At 42.4% G+C, this 14,721-nt stretch overlaps 1 pseudogene; it reads right to left on the reverse strand.

Moving 5' to 3' along the window:
- Positions 1–8,403: 8,403 nt before the first annotated feature.
- LOC127365227 (potassium/sodium hyperpolarization-activated cyclic nucleotide-gated channel 2-like) overlaps positions 8,404–14,721 on the reverse strand; it is a 31,905-nt pseudogene continuing 25,587 nt past the window's right edge.

Below are 14,721 nucleotides of genomic sequence, written 5' to 3' on the forward strand. Positions count from 1 at the left end.
TCCGTATGACGAAAGCACAGTTGATAATGATACCACAGAATAGCTGCGGAGTAACAATATGCCTCATCCTTCTTTCTGCACCCATCGCTCTCTTGGGTTGTGTGAGTGTGTGTTTGGTGGTGACGGTGGCGGTGGGGTGGGGACAAGCTGTGTGTCTTGGTGTGGGGCTTGTGGGTGAGGAAGAGACAGAAGGAGAAAGAGAGCTGGTCTGCAGCTTTACTCTTCCAGTGACTCAGCAATTTTCAGAGACAAATTTTTGTAAATAATCCCCTCTTCTCATTTCTGCTCCCTTCACTCCTTATCCCCTTTGCCCTTTTTCGCACTCCATCACCGCCCCTTCCTTCCTCCCTCCCAATAATCATTTATGTCTCATTACTTAATTGCTTTTGTATGTAAAAATAACATCTCATCATTGTAATGACTCTCAATTAGAGAAAAGAGGGACAGCAAATTTGAAAACTCATCATCACACATCCATTGTCTTATTACCGCTCCTTTTCTAGAAAAGTGATTGAGGTGCGAAACATAATCTGTTGAAATGAAAAAAGGGAAAGGCATTATTTAAATTCAGATCTTCAGTTGAAAACCCATCACTGACAGCCCTCATCTGTTTAGTGCAGAGAGAGACGTCAGTGGCACTTTGCTCAAAGCAGAGAGACGCAGGGACAGAAATAGACTTTACTGGGATATCTGAGGAGAGGAGGAGAAGGGAGAGGCCCTGGGTATTCTGCCATCCTTGATAACACCGAATCTCCAGCATGGTGGGGTGGAGAATTAACGCCAGGAGAGACAATGAGGAGCATGAGCGTGCACTGGGTCATGCACTAAACCCGTGCGTGTCTGCGTTTCTGGTCACAGCGGCGGTGGTCTGATGGAAGACAGAGAGAGGAAGTGGAAAGGAAATGAGCTTCCATGTCAAGCCTATTAGATTAGAAAGAGAGACTGCAAGAGTCATGGGGACACTGGAGAATGTCTGTAACACAAGAGAGCACATGTGTCATTGTAAACTTGGCAGAAGATATTCATCGTTTGCCTTATTTGCATGAATTATCAGCACATTTCAGTTTGAGGACCGACTTGATGTTAGCTCGATTATCTGACTCAAATACTGTTTAGTTTTACATCATTATTCAGTCTGACATCCAGTTTAAGAGTTGTTATTTCTATAATTAGATCATTAATGCCGGATTCAGACTTATTTTTCTCTGTAAAGATGGTCAAAACTTATTGCCATGCTTTGGCCGAGAGACATGACAGACCACAAGTTGGGCCCTGACCGGATTTAGCTTGCTGTCTTTCACGACATGCATGATATCATCAGGAAAGATGTGCAAAGAACCGACCTTCAGGAACAAGAATGTAAATAAACAATGGCGTCCAAAGCAGTCTGTTTGAGAACTGGTGGTCTTGTGTTTCAAAAAAAGCCTTTGGCAAAAAGCTTGTTGGCAGTGTTTCTTCTATTTCACAGTTCCACCTCGCAGCACCAACAACATCATTCTTCTTTTGCTTTGCCATGTTTGCAATTTTGCAAGGAAGAGGGTTCTGTGTCCCTATTGGTCAACATTTGGAATACATTGTGGAATCTGTTGTCTTTTTATTGGGATGTCATGAGGCAACTGCAAACTACCATTTGCCTTCCCAGAGCCGTACGTATGTCGGTTTGCACTATTAGCAGTCTGATATCGTTCAAACTGAATCCTAGTCTGAATGCTAGTAGCTCTGTGACACTGTATTTGTAGGTATAGTGGTGCTAACTAACTACATTCTAACAGCAGCATGCTATCATGCCAACAATACCAAACAAACAGCTAACATGCTGATGTTGAGCAGGGTTTTACAATGTTCATCAGCATATAATTAGCAATAAACACAAAGGACATCTGAGGTTGATGAGAAAGCCAATCCATTTTGCAGGGATTTAGTCAAAACCGCTAGAGGAGTTATTAAGATTCATTCTCTAGGAACCACTGATGTCTCAAGCTTGTGCCATTTTTCTGCCGTTGTTTTCCTTGTTCTGACTCAAGAAGATGAGAAGTCCCCATTCTTAATCCTACTACAAAAGTTTGATTGTCTTAGTTGTTGTAGTTATTTTGGCGCTTTATAAATATGTCCTATTTTTGCAATGCAATTCTATTTATGCCCACACCTACACCCCTAAAAAAAACATGAGCTCCTCTGAAAGCCATGGTATGGTTCGTACACTGTGTGGACAGCAGCTCTGCAGTCTGGAACCAGAGTAACATTACTCAGGAACTGTTCATGACCACAGTTGTGACCTGTTAAAACCAGTAAACCGGGCTTACACCCCCACCTAGCATCCGCAGACAGGAAATTATGTCTCCCACCAATGTAAGTCCAAAGTCAGTGGGATCCTCACATCAGCCACGTCAGATTGAACAAAGGGTCACTATGACTGGTTTGACTTTTCCTCAAAGCTCACTGTGCCCAGACCGCACTCCCACTCACTCCCATTACTCACCACTTATTTATACTGGTTTGAATTATTATATGAAGGCCCGATAGAAGTAGAAGATCATGAATGCCACATTTGGTGTGTGTCCAGATATCATAGGTTTCAGAACACGATGAATCAAGTATAGATCCTGAAGACTAATTTAGTAAAGTAACTCTACCTCACGTTCAACGTTGGTTGCCATTCTCAAAAATATCTGCTTAGCATGAAGGCAAGCGAGCCATCACTGGCTTGTTAACTAGACAAGACTAAATTGTTCTTGTCTCATCAGCACAGTAACGTGCCTTTACTTTCTGTTCTTTTTGAAATAAATTTAGTTTTTCTCTTAGTAACATTGCAGCATCTTGTCATTTGTTTGCAGTGGATTTTTTAATGATGACTGACAGGTTGACAGGCCCTGTCATTGGCCAAGTGATCTAATATTTTCCTACTGAATTTTTAAGCCAATTTTTCAGTGGGGGAATTCAGAAGGTGAAAGGACAAAATCTTTTTAGTATATTTTCTTTTGCTCCTGACACTGTAGATAATTAGTTGGGATCATACCTTTTTTCCGTTGCAAGTGATTCAGCTCACCTTTCTGATGAAAGGTCACAGGTCACAGTTCCTCAGATAAACATGAATATTGTTATTCTCATAATTACACATTTAGTGTGCAGGAGAATATCTGGATCAACAGAAACTCCCGCACATTAATTCAAAGCACGCGATTATTAAACACATGTTCAGTTTTTTCTGTGAACAAGTATATTTTGTCTCATTAACACCTGGTAGAGAGGTGTGCGTAGAATTAGGTTATCCAAAAATTAAGGTAGTGAAACACTGTCAGCAAGTTATCTGAAAATGAAACTGTCATAGACCCTTATCAGGCATTAAAGCCACCATTTGAACATGAACGTCTTTATATTTTAACCTCAGACTGCAACAACCAATCAAAAAAGGATTTCAAATACCTGAGATAATAACCGTAGTCAGCAATTGGTTATATACAATTTTTAAAAAAGTTAGACATCTCCACATTCCCATAATACCTGTAAAAAAACTATATAGTATTTAAAATGATCACTTGAATGAATCACAATATTTGAATGTTGGTTGACATTTTCAAAAAATGTAAAAACATTTAAAAATCTGTAATTTAATTGAAATTAAAGTCCCTATCTGACGGACCTCATATGTAAGTTTGCACATGTGACTCAACTCTAACCCCCCCGTATTTTTAGACATCTAAACTGTGTGTGGCTGGAAGCTGATATCATACACTCATATGGAAAAAAAACAACACCTCCTTGAAACAAATAGAGATAAATATGCCACGTCATGGTGAGAAACAAACAGACGGCAATATGGCATACAGTGCTGGCTCATTAGACACTGAGCTAAGCACAGAGCCTTTCAGTACACGTTTACAGCCGTTTTCTTAGCAGAACTAAACCGAGGTCTGTTTGTTCCCAGGTGAGCGAGAGTGTTAGGGTGCTGTTAGGACCCAGGGGTGCTCTGCATGAAGGTGATGGATACCGTGGGGTTTCTTTATCCTCCTGACAATTAGACCGTCACTGTTGTTCTCCCCCTCACACCTAGAAACAATAACCTGCTTGAGATGCCTCAGCACACAGTCATCAATCTCTTCTATGGCCACTTAAAATCCCTACTAGAGATTATGTTTCTGCACAGAGAGCTGGATTCCACTAGAAAATGCAAGACCCCACAGCACAGTGTATTAGTGATTATGGTCACATAGCCAAACACAATGACAGAGCAGAACAGACTGGCCCCTGGGCTAATGCTCGACAGCAACCAAAAGCCCTACACAGCCGGAATTAAATAGCTCTGTTAAAGGGTCACAGCAACAAACAGTTTATCTCGTTTACAGTTTTTCTCTGTTTTCTGTCACTCCCATCATCTGAGCTGTTAGTTAGTTAATAGTTTTCACACACAATGAATCTGTACACGCTCAGAAACATGAAAAATGACAATTGTGTTGCTGTTATTTTCCTCTGTCAAAATCAAAGAGAAAAAAAGAGTTGCTCTACCCCAAGCATATGAGCATTTTCACCTCAAATATAACCTCCCACAGCCTGCATTTCAGAAATGCAAGCCTCCTAACACTTTCCAAATAAACTTCAATGTTACATAAATCATTCCGGTATCTAGTTTGGTTCGCCAGCAAGTTGGTCAAGATGTTGATCCCGGTGCAGATAGTTACAACAGCTAATCCAGAGGGGTAATTTCTGTTTACTTTCTGAATAAGAGACACGCCTGTATTGTTTACATCCATGTATGCTTGCAACCAGTCTTCCTCTTCGCTGCCTTTGTTGGCGTATTGCTACATTTCTTGGCACGTTGCTGCCACCTGTAGCTCAGTGGACTAATGTCACACATTTGGCAAGAACGTGTCACCGGCGTCCTCCTACAAACAACTCAAAAACATTGCTTTATAGAGCCACACAGGGTCAAAAGCTCCACATGGTGCCGGTGAATTCAATAGAAAGAGTGCAATGATATATTAACACACACACGAAGATGGTGTAGTTACTTTTGCATGTGTTGTTGCACTTTGAATGTCTGATTAGTTAATAGAAGCTTTGCAACGAGGGGCACACTCAGGGAATATTTCTTTCACTGCGTGTGCGTGAATGTGTGAGTGTGTCTGCTCTGATGAATAGCCACAGTGTCACTGAGTACAGACCTTGACAGAACAGAACAGAGTGAAATCACTGAGTGGGGGCCTTTGTTTTCTGTCACTGAACAATCACAGTTGAAAGAGCCTAAAGACCCGCAGAGATTAAATGTTTTGCTAACGAAACAAAGTGCTGTGAGGAGAAAAAAAAGGTCATATTATCTGCCTGGAGATTTTTTTCATGAATCACATTTCTTGCCTCTCCGTATTGCTAGCATTTCACAGCTTTGCTCTCTGCTTTTTTTTTTTCAACTTCATCCTCTCTATTTCTCTCCTGTTCTCTTGGCCAGCGGGTTCATGGACGTTTCTGGGTCGTCTGTAATGGGAAGTGTTTAGCGGAGCAGATGCATGGAGTGCTGCTCGAGCCAGCTGCTCACAGACAGCCCAGCGGCCACCCTTTCAGCTCCTCTCGCCTCTGCCTCGTTTCTCTTTTTTTAATCTTTATTCTTTCAAGAGAAGGAAAATGTAATAATGAAAGCCATTAAAAGCCATTAGATTAGTTGATAAGAAATAGATGCTGAAGTATTATTTTATTTTAAGAACAGTAGGGATTTTCTCAGAAATCCACATTTAAACAGTTCACAGTTTATATAAAAAATTGTACATATGAGCTGCATACTGCATGCAGGCTGTGACCTTGTTACTGCTACTGCCCTCTTCCTCCTCCTCCTCCTCCTCCACTTGTCCCCCAAGAGACCCACTGCTCATTACATAATCTGTGTCTGTAAGCAGATATTAGAGTATAGTAGTAAAGTATTTGATAAGAAATATTGTTACATTCTCAACTTAGCAACCAATTTGACTGTAAAGCTTTGAATCACAAGCCTAAATTCACATCTCACTATTGGTAAACACTACATGATGGATTGTGCAAATCTACATTTTATGAATTTCTGTATGATTGAAATGAAACAATGTAACTGTATAAATGCAATACTGATGAGAAAGTAGCCATAATCATATAAAACAGTTAATAACATTGGAACTTGGCCACATTTTAATAGTTGGCTTTGATTTGTGTTCACGATATGAAAAACAATATTCACAATACAAAATAATTATAATACAGTTGCAAATATATGTAAAGTGGTTTAAAAACTGTTATGTAATCCATTTCTAACAAATCAAATATTACAGCACAGGTAGTATTGTGTAAATTAAATTCTTAAATTCTTGGATTACTAGACAGCTGGAACAAGAAGGAAAAACCTTCGCCTTTTGATGTATGTCTGCAGTAAGTGTGCCATTGAAAGGCGGACTGAATTACAGTTTGGTTAAGGTCACGTGATTTATAGGCCAAGTGTCCTTGGATGAAGATACACTTAGTCAGATTAGTTTAGATTAGTCAGAGGAAAAAATCTCTTTTTGTCAACATGAGCAATGAAACAAAGCAAAACAAACCCCGTCAGGGACCAAAGATAACAGGACCAACAAATTCAGTTTAATTTATTCTTTTAATAAGATGACATAGCTTATAGAAGATCATGTGACCCTTCCATCTTGTCTCTTACTGTGTGTTTTTCTCTTGATCATTTCAGCTTGACGCACTTGTCACTTCCTCCCCAGCCCACTGTCCAGCAACTGTGATGTTACTGGAGGCTGCCTGTGGCTGCAAGATGATTTACTGTATCTTTCTCTGTCTCTCGCTCTCTCTCTGCCTTGCTCACTGACTCATTCATGGAGTCAGAGCTCGGACCAAATGCTAATCCTGGCATTCAGATTTGAGCTGTGTTGCTCCCCAGTGAAGAGAGACATGGCTGAAGCGGCTTCAGAAAAGAGGAAATGTGACGGCAGAAGCGTTTGTGTGCGTGTCTTCTTTCCATACACACACACACACACACACACACACACACACACACACACACACACACACACACACACAGAGTTTTCTTTGCACATTCAGAAGAACACATGCAAATGTTCCAACAGTAACAAACTGCACCTGCACTCATGAATCGCAGCTGCTGAAAATGCAGATTCTGCTGGGAAGACCCCTGAAATGTTTTAGCTTCTACAAGCGGACAACAGGGGACATTTTTCAAAGACCAGTCATGAAGCGGTGCGAGGGAACTGGAAGGAGATGGATGGCACGGGAGGGGAGGAGGATACCAGTAAGGAGCTAAATAAGCAAATTGCCCTCTGGAGGTAAACAGCCAGGGGGGTAGTGCAGGAGATGCTGATATGATTAATTGAAGTAGGACAACCAGGGACACAGTAGAGGACCGGCACTGCAGAGGAAACGAGGTAGAGGACAATCCTCGGCCGTATACAGGATGAAACTATATACTCAGACTACATAGGCCTATAGCTTCACAACTTGGTGTAGTATCTGCCTGCAGCCACTATCAGTACATTGCTTCCTCATTGAATTACAATGAAATGGATAGAGAGAGGAAGAGTGTGTGTCAATAGAGCTAAAGAGAGAGAGGACATTATGTCACGTCAAGGTAAAACTACGTACACGCACTGCGGATGGCCTCACCCACATTTGTACCAGCTGCATGTAGATGTGAGGAGGCAACATGAATGGTGTAAAGCTCTGTGTCGAAAGCTCACCTTGCATGTAATTTTAATCTTTCTATCTCAGTGTGCCATGCATAATCACTGAGGATCCAGACAGTGTGTGTGTGTGTGTGTGTGTGTGTGTGTGTGTGTGTGTGTGTGTGTGTGTGTGTGTGTGCGCGCGCGTAGGGAAAGGAAGGGAAATAGACGGAGAGGGAACGGGTGGGTGCTGCTCCCAGGCTGCCAGAGGAGTGTGTCCTTGGACTGCCCTCATCTCTGACGCACACACCCACCTACCCTTTCACACACATACACTCTTTCCACTGGTTCATTTACTCTCTCTCCATATCAGACAAATACAAAACTAGGGCTTGCATGTGCACGCACGCACTCCTAGGTACAGGAATAAATACACTTGCTGCTGTGTGCGTACACACACACACACACACACACACACACACTCAATGGAAAGCTCTTAGACTGAGCTCAGACATCTCATCAGGGATGCAGCAGAGCCCCTGTCTGCAGAGAGAGAGAGAGAGAGAGAGAGAGAGAGAGATCTCATCTAATGTGGGGGAGAACAAGGGTGGAGGGGTTGCTGACGGATTTACAAGGTTGAGGTGTGTTTGTGTGCATATGTTTGCTGCTACCAGTGTAACTTTAGGAGGTTCACATGTATTGTTCAAAATCATCAAGCGTATCATGCTGACCAACAAAGACACACAAATGAATAAAAGTCCACACACAGAGGTAAGTATGCCAATGCGCTCATCTTTTTATTGCACAACAATGTATCGTCTTTTTACGAACGCTTAAACGACATTGCCACTGACTGACAGACCAGCTTATTGAGAGAGACCAGGGTGTGGCTCTTTGTTCTCGGCCAGCAGAGGTGGTGGACAAGACAGCCTTTTGGACGCAGGCTCAAATCAGCCCCCACACCCTCGCCGCCAGCTGTGCATCTCAGTCTGAAAGGACTGGACGGCGACAAATATCACCAGAATCTCAAGTATCCCCCTGATCCTGTGAGATCGATTTGGAAGTGCTGCGGCTCGGGCTGGGAGCTGATTTGTCCCTGGACTGTAGACATCAACTTAGACAGAGCTGGCATTCTGAAATACTTGAACCTTTTTGTTAAGAGCAGAAGCCGAGCACAGCCTGAGATGGTTGCAGATTGGCCTCCAGAGAGAGAAAGAGAGAGGACACATGCTGTGTCAGATATCTGTGCTGTTGTCTACATGGTGCTGGTAAAGTGTGTCTGGATGCCCACACCGAGCTGCTCGTGCATGCTGTGGAATGCTACTAAGTCTAGGGATGTGCGAGAGTCATTTCTAGGAGCATTACAGTGTTGGGTTTTTTTATTTTTTAGAACAAGTTGTGACTGTATAACACTTTCCAGCTTGTGCTGGCGTCTCTCTCAGCTTTACGTGGGTTTCAAACCCCTAAATGGCATCATATTCTCCAGTGGGACCAACATTATAGAAGGAAAGGCACAGGAACACACACACGCACGCACAAACTCAAGCACACAATACACAGAGTCCTGAAGCAGAGAGAAGGCTTAGGTAAGCTAAGCAGGCTACAGTAGCTACGACACAAAGGTTTAACTGTTAGACTAAATAAAATCATTGTACAGTAGTTGGTACACGACAGTGTCTAGATTTGAAGGTCCCACTAAGAATCGCACATAAAACTCTGTTTAGATAAGAAAAATACAAGCATGCACTCTGTTATAATCTGTCAAGGTAACTCAACTAGGAGTCGAGCTTGTGACTGCTGAGGCTTGTGAGCCAAATTCAGCCTTGGAGAGATCTTTTTTTTTTAATGGTAAACACCAGATCAGTGTGCAGCCAGCATTAGAGTTTAAAGACCTGTGCAACAGTATGGTTTGAGGAAGATTTTCCAGCATGTGCACAGCCTTGGTTTGTTTCTGTATTGAAATTGTGCGGGCATCTCCACCTTGTTACTTATTTATTATTCACTCATTTTTGGCTCTGTGCAGCAAGCAGGTCATCTAAGCTAACGTCTAGACTGCCGATATCCACCAGAAGCCTGTCAGAGCTCACCCTCTCACTGTAGAAAATGTTTCTTATACAGCAGGTTGTGGTAAAACACAACAATGTGCCCCACATCTCTGTGTATACCATATGTACAGAACATGAAAGTACAGAGTACAGCGCGCATGGTGTTGGAAGGCTCAAACCAACAAAAATGTGCAATTTTGTGTTTCCCAAATCAGGGAAAATTATATATACTGACATTGTCATTTTAATTCAGCAATACTAGTCTTCATCTAATGTTTTTTTTTTTTTTTCTTTTTTTTTTTTTTTTTTTTTTTACATATATTGCAAGTTGAAAATAAAAACACATATTTGCATTTTTACAGGCACATACATACCACAAAAATAGACTATGTGGAAACTAGATATACTAGGCACAAGGTATATACAGTCCATGTGCATGGGGCACATTGCAAAAACAATAACCAAACAAAATATACCAATAAATCAAAGACACTTTTACAAACAAAAATAATACCCTGATTTGCTAACATATCAACACCAAGGCATTCAGTACCCTTAATATCTGGTACAGCAAGAATGAGAGGTTTGAAACTTGGATAGTCTCAATAATTGTCAGTCAGTGTCAAACATGTATGAGGGATTTAAATCCCACTTCACAGCAAGGTCCAGAAGAAGAACCATTAAACAATCGCACTTTGAACCCCCCGTCATCAGGCAAATACAGCACTATATCGCACACACATGCCGACAGTGGCTGGAAGCCAACTGACTGAACACACTTGTGACACAGACACAAAACAGATAACTGACAGAAGTATGTGCTTTGCCAGGGCTGTATCAGCCTCATGGCTGAGGGTTGAAACAGAGTGGTACTGATCAAAGTGTCTGGGATGCCATCCTTTGAGTGGGAGTGAATTACACACTACAGTATCTTACTGGATGGATGCAATGAAATAGAGACGGTGCCTGATATTGCCTGAAACATTAGCTCTTTAACTCTCCTTCCATCTTGCTCTCACTGACTGTGGACTCATTCAAATAATATCAGCACAGTCCTGATAGCAGCTTAATAGGGCAAACTCTGGTATTAGCACAAAGGAATAGGGAAGAGGACCAATTGATTGCACTGGAACAGTATTGAAGCACACAACAGCTATTGACTCAAATGGACTTCATTGACAATTGCATTGGTATTTTGGCATGTACCTTTCCCATAGGAAAAAAGCAATACAAAGTTCCTGTGTTGCTGATGAAGCAGGTTGCAGCACTTTGACCCAGGTATGACAAAGAACAAGGTTTAGTGCATGTTACTGATCAAACAGAAAGTGAAAAAAAGAAAGAAACAATGAGCCAGGGTTTACAAGCCATACAATGAAGCCCTTGGATAAAAACAATCACCTACACCTTGTTTCAAGAGTTTTCCAGCACTGAAGAAAACTGATCAACACAAAACGGCAGCGAGCTATGCGAATAACAATCTAAGGGTTAAAACTCCATTACATCCACCTTGTTTTTCTCAGCCAATCAAAATTCAAGGGGAATCTTTTCAGCTTGGTTAAATCAACAAGTTGATTGTGGGAGGATAGACAAGTTTACATAAATCAATGGAAAGCCACGCCGCGGCAATCAATACATCTCTCTGGAAAGGTAGCAAACCTGAGTGAAATGTCCATCGCATCGATTTTACAGTTTGGCTCTGGATCAATACTCAGAGCTGAAAAAGTTGGACGCCGTGTTTGTTTAACACACTGAATCAGCTGCCTATTTTTCCATACTAATTGGATTCACTTTTCGTCCTTACAGTTTAACCAGATAATGGGTCCAGGAGAAGTACTACAACCGCTTTAAGAGAATAGAGCATTGATTTTCATTTTGATTACAAGGTCGAAGTGCAACAGAAGGTGCTTAACTGAATGTCCTCAGTGCTCGCTTTGGACCGAGGAGTTCAAAGTGGTTACGACTTGCATCTCGTTCATGCCCTCTTCAATGAATTAGCTAAAAAAAATGTATCCTCTCATGTTGGATCTGGGGATAGGGTGTATGGGGGGGGTGTAGCATACAGGTTAAATACAGCAACGTTCTATCCAGAGAAGCATCATCGAACCAAAAAAGATTGCACAGACACTCAGCAACACATACAGCAATGCCCACAACCCCCTTGCATCGTAAAAGCCTCTTTAAACCTCTGTCCCTTTATTTACATGGCAGTTTATATCTGATTAGCTGTCTTCCTTCTCGTATGGCATACATTCAGCAAGAGAAGGCTTTTAGGTTCAGCAGGATCAGAATATTTAGAATAAATATAACCAAAGCCTCAACTTAATCCCAAAATTTGAACAATAGGATTGTTGTGGGTCTAAATGTTGAGACATTCATGGGAGTTTTGGGTGATAAGGGGCACATAGAGTTTTTACAAGTGAGGGGCATTCTTGCCCCTTGTTTCTCACCCCATACCTACCATTCGTCTTACAATTTAATATCTTCAAATGGGCTTTAAAGTGACGTTTTTGAGGATCTGATTTGCTGAACTCAAAGCGTGAATTCCTCCTGTGACTCTAAACCAGTTTTAAGCAGTTTGTCCCGTCTGTTTTTATGAAAATGACACTGCACGTCCACTCATTCCCTCAAACATTTTTGGTTAAGGTAACAACATGGTCACTGGATTACAATACCTCAAGTGAAGCCACAATAGCTGCTGGATTCTTTAAGATTTCACATTAAAAATAAAAACAAAAGGAAAAAGAAACAAGTTCACTTTCCTGTACAGCATATGTATAGATATTTATATTCATATATATTTATATATAGGCGGGGTAGAGTATTGCAGAATTATATTGCATGTGTTAATCAATAAACCTAGACAAAAACAAGCAAGTATACAGTATGGGTTGTTCACAAATGTTTCCTTTTGATAAAGCTCAGATTATTTAACCACCTTTGCCTTCAGGGTTACAATCAGTACGCTGGCCAAACAGCTGACCGCCTCCCAGATGTTTCATGAAAACAGGTCAGTGCCACCGTCAGCACATCAAACCAATCTCGCTTGACAAAGCAGTGTAGAGAGTGTGTGAGTCCAATCTCTGAAAATAGAACCAAAACGTACCAACAAACTCACGCACACAAACTTACACCCACATATATACATACACACAAACCAAATATATGGCTTCTAACGTTGAATCAAGGCAGTTAAATAAATGGCATTTTCTTCTATGTTTCTTTTTTAGTTGATACAGACACAACCAGACTTTGTGTTCAAGCTCAACTTTGGTTTGGGTAGATACAATGAATATAATATCCCTCCGTACTTTTTTCATCAACTATTTACACATCGATGTAAGATCGACCAGCGGTCTAAAACACTATTTTCACTACTATTTTAAACAATATGAAGAGCAATGTGTTCTTTTGCTACGACAGCTTATACGGAAAAATTACACTCAAAACACTTTTTGAACACTTAAAATGTCATTGTCATTTGACCTCAAGTCCCTGATTTTCATTTTTAAGTCCAGCTCCTGCTAGATTGCATTGCATGGATTCTACACAGTATGCAATAGTTACATTAATCATACTTTTCTTCATATCTTTACAGTAAAGACAGCGATATACAGTAGGTGTTTGGAAGCAGAGTGTAAGGGGTGATACTAAGACTAAAGGTGCTGGCACAGTAGATTAGACCAGTTCAACCTTACGTTATACTAGTTTAATTGTATAGACTCCTCCTAGCCAAAGTGTCTCAAGACTTTGAGTTGCTCTTTTCCTTCTGCTGACACCAGCACACAGTGCATCCAGGTTGAATGACTGGTGGTGCTGACGGTAGCTGATTGGTCATTTAGCAGGCTGACAGATCAGCTGGACTGACCTAAAACAAACAGATTCTCCTACAAAAAAGGCCTCTTTCCTGAACTCTACCAGGGTCACAAGTTGGAAGACAGCCGGGATCTGGCAGAGTCTAGCTCTGGAAGGCTGACAATTGAATCTTTCTTGGGAACTCCAGAGTCTGGAGGTCCTGATCCAGCAGCTGCTGCCCCCATTCCAGCAGGTCCACCGGGAGGAGGTGTGGAGGCAAAGGCCACCCTCTGTTGGGCTCCTGCCGATCTCCCCACCCCTGAAGGCCCTGGCAGGCTGGGGTGAGGGGGCTGAGGGGGACCGATGGAGTTGTTGGAGGTGCGGGTGGATTGGGGAGGGCTGGGGGCTGCAGAGGCAGCTTGTGGCGTTCCCTCCTGGGGGAGTGAAGGCTGGGAGGCAGACAGGGCCCGGGTATCCTGGCTCAAGCTACCTGTATGAAGGGAGTGGGTGCTCTTGTGTGAGGCAGGCCTCTGTTGGGTCTGTGTGGGGCTAGGTGCATGGTGCTGTACTAGGGACAACTGGGAACCAGAGGGTCCCGCGCTCGCCATGTACTGGAAAGTCCGTCCTGAAGCTGCGAGCGGGCTTTGGACAGGCGGGCTGGAGATTGCAGATCCAAACGCCCCTCCGAATGCCTGAGGGGGTTGAGACTGCAGAGGAGACATGGAGACTGGGCTGGCCAGGTTCTGCAATACCTGGAACCTTCTTACCATACGAGGAGACTGCAGAGTCCCTGGACCCACCAGGGGACTCGCCATTTGAGGACAAAAGCTCATGGCCACAGCCTGCTGAAGAGTGGCAATAGCAGAGCCTGTCTGCGGCTGGCCGGGAGGAGCAAAGATACCGCCAATGGAAGGGGTCATAGACATGGCCCGCGGCCGCTGCAGGTCCACCAGCTTCACCATTTCACGGTCGTACTTGACAATCTCCTGGATCATCTCATTCTCCTGGTTGTTGAAGACACCAGAGTTGAGATCATGCTGAACCTTGTGCATCAGGATGGAGTTCTTTTTACCTGCAGAATGAAATACATTGATCGATTATTAAAGAGCTAGAAACAGAAATGAGAAAGGACAGGACAGAGAGGACGAAAAGCCAACAAAGCATAAATATATGGAAACAAGAGGATTTGGAAAGGAAGAACAATATGAGTTAGATATAGCATGTGATGTCCTTCACACCAGGTACATCCTCTA

The sequence above is a fragment of the Dicentrarchus labrax genome, unplaced genomic scaffold (genome assembly GCF_905237075.1).
Source record: "Dicentrarchus labrax unplaced genomic scaffold, dlabrax2021, whole genome shotgun sequence".
In the NCBI taxonomy this organism is placed as follows: domain Eukaryota; kingdom Metazoa; phylum Chordata; class Actinopteri; family Moronidae; genus Dicentrarchus; species Dicentrarchus labrax.